The sequence below is a fragment of the Tachyglossus aculeatus genome, chromosome 9 (assembly GCF_015852505.1).
Source record: "Tachyglossus aculeatus isolate mTacAcu1 chromosome 9, mTacAcu1.pri, whole genome shotgun sequence".
NCBI lineage: Eukaryota > Metazoa > Chordata > Mammalia > Monotremata > Tachyglossidae > Tachyglossus > Tachyglossus aculeatus.
In genome coordinates this window covers 45640510-45644799 of record NC_052074.1, presented here as the reverse complement: position 1 = coordinate 45644799, position 4290 = coordinate 45640510, and the positions used below count along the sequence as shown (strand labels likewise).

The following is a 4290-nucleotide window of genomic DNA, read 5'->3' as shown; positions in this document are numbered from 1 at the left end:
TTTACTTTTTATTATTTGCTTTCAAGAACTATGACTCAATTCCCAGTGTAGGCAGTTAACATTGGTTAATAAGAGCTCTGGCAGATGGCTTTTGTGGTTTTCAGCTCCTCTGGTGACACTTGAGTGAGGAAAATCCTGAGATTTTCAGTGACGGCAGCCCAGCTATACACTAAGCATGGTGGACCATGAGTAGTGTTCCGGGTTGAACTGTTGCAGGCCTTTGGCATCTTGTAGGCCAGGAATGGATCTCACATTTTTGTTGTAGTTCCCAAGTGCTTAATATAGTGCATGGCCTTTAGAAAGGCGCTTACTACATGTTATCACCACTACAAGTCTTCCCTCCGGGATTGGTTTTAATCCCCTAGCCAGCTCCCAGTTGAAATGCAAGACCATCCCATTCCATCTGGGACTCACTGGTGCTTGGCTTTTCTTCTTTAATTGGTAAATGTTTAAAAAAGTGTGCTTAAATAACAGCAAATGTCTTGGGGAAAGAGAGGAGCATTTTAGAGCCGCTGAATACCTTGCTATATTTTGTTTTCTATGATTGAGGTCTTCATTTTTATGTTTACTGAGCATGTGCTATCTCTACCATTTAAATATCAGATTTCCACAAGCACCCTTCAGATTTCTCCTCAGGAGATCACAATCCAATGGAGGAAAGTAAGCACACATAAATCAGGACTTATTAAGAAACAGAGAAAGCATTTTAGGGGATGAGGAGGGGCAGGAAATCTGGATAATCACACCAACTAGTTAATAATTGAGGACTAGCACAGATCACAAACCTCTAGGAAGATCCTCCATGCCCTTTCGAGACAATTACTCACTCTCCCTTCCTGATGTGGGGGAGAAACAGTCAATACAGTGCAGAGTATAGTGGAAAGAGCCCGAGCTTGGGAGTCAGAGGTCATGGGTTCTAATCCCGGCTCCGCCAATTACCAGCTGTGTGACTTTGGGTAAGTCATTTGACTCCTCTGTGCCTCAATTGCCTCATCTGTCAAATGGGGATTATGACTGTGAGCCCCCCGAGGGACAACCTGATTACCTTGTATCTACCCCAGCACTTAGAACAGTGCTCAGCACATAGTAAGCACTTAACAAATGCCATCATAATTATTATTAGAAGCAATGACTTTCCCCCCCCGCAGTCTCTACTATTGAACAAAACTTGTAGTTTGCAAGGAGTGATGTATTTTAGGCCCCACTCAATGTGATCACTTTCACCCTACATTCTGCTGGAGAGTTGAATGGGTGGGGTTGTTTCAGAAGGTCAGAGAAAGTGTCCCACTGATTCAACTCTCTGAGTAGTCTAATCTCACTGTCCCTCGATTCTATAGCCAATCCCTACTATGTTTAAGGAATCATTTTCATTATTTAGCCATGGAACAGCTCGGCATATGGAGTGAAGTAGTTCAATCAATGGCATTTATTGAGCGCTTGCTATTTGCAGAACACTGTATTAAGTGCTTGGGAGAGTACAGTACAACAGAATCAGCAGACATGTTCCCTGCCCATAATGAACTTACATTAAATTAAATTTTTATTTCCATCTAATAGCCTCTAAAGCATATGCAACAGTAATCTTAAACTACTGCTTACAAAATAGTGTGGCTGACAATGAGATGGTAATGGCAGGAAAGTTAAACCTGAGGGATGTAAAAAAAAAAATGCTCATGTTTAGGGAGTTGGGTGGAATGAAATAAATAATTTTGTTATTGAGTGCTGAATTTTGGGGAAGAAGTTATAGTTTCTGTCTTGTCTTATGCCGTCGAGTCGTTTCCGATCCATAGCGACACTAAGGACACATCTTAGTGTCGCTATAGAGAAGCAGCACGGCTCAGTGGAAAGAGCACCGGCTGCGGAGTCAGAGGTCATGGTTTCAAATTCCGGCTCCACCACTTGTCAGCTGTGTGACTTTGGGCAAGTTACTTAACTTCTCCGGGCCTCAGTTCCCTCATCTGTAAAATGGGGATGAAGACTGTGAGCCCCCCGGGGGACAACCTGATCACCTTGTAACCTCCCCAGCGCTTAGAACAGTGCTTTGCACATAGTAAGTGCTTAATAAATGCCATCATTATTATTATTTATTATTATCTCTCACAGAATGCCCCGCTCTCTAACTGCAATCATTCTGGTAGCTTATCCATAGAGGTTTCTTGGTAAAAATATGGAAAAGGCTTACCATTGCCACCTAGCATGCAGTAAACTTGAGTTTCCACCCTCGACTCTCTCCTACACCACTGCTACCCCTCATGGGTGAGTTTTGACTTGTAGCAGATTGCCTTCCACTCACTAGCCACTGCCCAAGCTAGGAATGAAATAGGTGGGCCTCTGCTTGACTCTCCCTCCTGTAGCCGAGACTGGTACAGTACTGAAAACTCTCCAGGTCCGACCCTGAGAGGCATTTATAGTTACCATTTTTCTATTTGGATGAGTCTCATTGACTTCGATATTGAACTTCTGATAATTTTCCCGTGGTTTTACTGACCTCTCTCTCTCTCTCTCTCTCTCCCTCTCTTTCTCTCTCTTTCTCTCTTTATATATATATAAATGTATATATATATATACACACACATGTGCAGGGTAGATAGTGCTTACCACATCTCTGACACCCACAAACACTGTCCCATTTTTCTGGCAGGTGTGCTGTGCCTAGTGCTTCTACTCAAATCTCTGAAAGCTTTCTCTCTCTTAATCCACCTTGGACCTGTCATCCCCAAATCTATTTAAACACTCTTGGAACCTTGCAACACTCCTAACTTTTCCCCATCAACAATTCATTATGGGTCTTTCATCCATGAATTTTCCCAATCCTTCTCAAACCTATCAGTATTTTCTGCCTCCATAACTTCCTGTGGTAAAGGATTTTGTATGTTTATTAGTTTCTGTGTGAAGACATATCAAGCTTCAGTGGGTACCCTCTAGTTCTGGTGTAATGGAGTTTGGTGAACAACAATTTTGTGTTTGCCCGGTCTCCGCTCTTCATGTTTTTATAGACTTCAAGCAGATATCCTCACAATCTTTTTTTTTTTTTTTCCTGGCTGAAGAGTCCTGATCTTTCATTCTGTCTTTTGAAGGAAACTGCTTTATCCCAGATAATTTAGAAAGAGGGAGGAGAGAGTGGGAAAGGATGGGGAGAAGTAGCTCCATCGTGTCCTACCTAAGAAACAGCAAGTAGACTACAAGCAGAATAATTCAAATGTGGACATATCACAGTTTTTATAAAATGGTAAAATTATACTTTCTGTTGAAATGTTTTACCATGAGCTGCTGCCTCTCTCTAGTGATTTCAACCATAAAAAAAATTGGTTTTGTTTAACTGCTAGAAAACAAAACATTTTGATTGTAAACGTAGTGCAATGTACTTACACGTGTGACAACACAATCTGTCCAGGGAGTGACAATACAATCTGGCTTTCTTACTGCCTCTTTTGTTTCCCCCCTTCTTTCCCCTTTCCATGTGATTCCAGTGGTATAAACCTTCCATTTCTTGTCCTTTTCAACCACCCCCCTCCCACCCCCTGATTTCCATCCTTCACATTAACACTCAAGATTCACTTCTTCTAGGAGCCTAGCCTGCCTCTGTCTAGGGAATTAAAAGAAACAGGAATTGGGCTGGTGGCACTCAACATTTCAACTTTTCTGTGGATTGAGATCTGTAATTCCTGTGATTTTCTGTTTACCTCTCTTCTTCTATTAGACTCTTGTTCTGTAAAACAGATTGAGTTCCCTCTGGAAGGCCTGGGCCTTCATCTGAGTTTTTGGAGAGTGCCTGGCTAATTGTTGAGCTCCCTCCCCCTCTCCACCATGTAGATTATGATAGGATTCTCTAAGTGCATGGGTTACTCTAGTGCCCTTTCTCCATGTGCCAACTTCAACAGGCTAGACAATCCATCAGTTGGTGGCATTTATTGAGCACTTACTGAGTGCAGAGCACAGTATTAAACACTTGGGAAAATGTAATACAATAGAGTTGGTAGATATGATTTTTGTCCACAAGGAACTTGCAGTTTATAGGGCAATCATCCCCTTTGGGCCATGTGGGGAATCCAGCCTCACTTACATTAAAATCCTGGTGGCTGCTATCAATCTATCAATCAGTGGTATTTATTGAGCACCTACTATGTGCACAGCACTGAACTAAGTGCCTGGGAGAGTACAACACAACAGAATTGGTTGACACTCTCCCGTCCCATAATGAGCTTACAGTCGGTGTGTAACCAAAACATCCCAGGATTAAGAAATCAGACAAAGGAAGTGAAATGTGAACTATGAACTCGGTCGATAGAT

General features: G+C 42.2%; 1 non-coding gene across 1 annotated transcript; it reads right to left on the bottom strand.

Annotated features, from left to right (window-relative positions):
• Positions 1–2266: 2266 nt before the first annotated feature.
• LOC119932611 lies at positions 2267–2404 on the bottom strand. The gene has a single exon (XR_005452357.1). It is a non-coding gene; the product is annotated as a small nucleolar RNA SNORA7 (small nucleolar RNA).
• Between the last annotated feature and the right edge of the window lie 1886 nt (positions 2405–4290).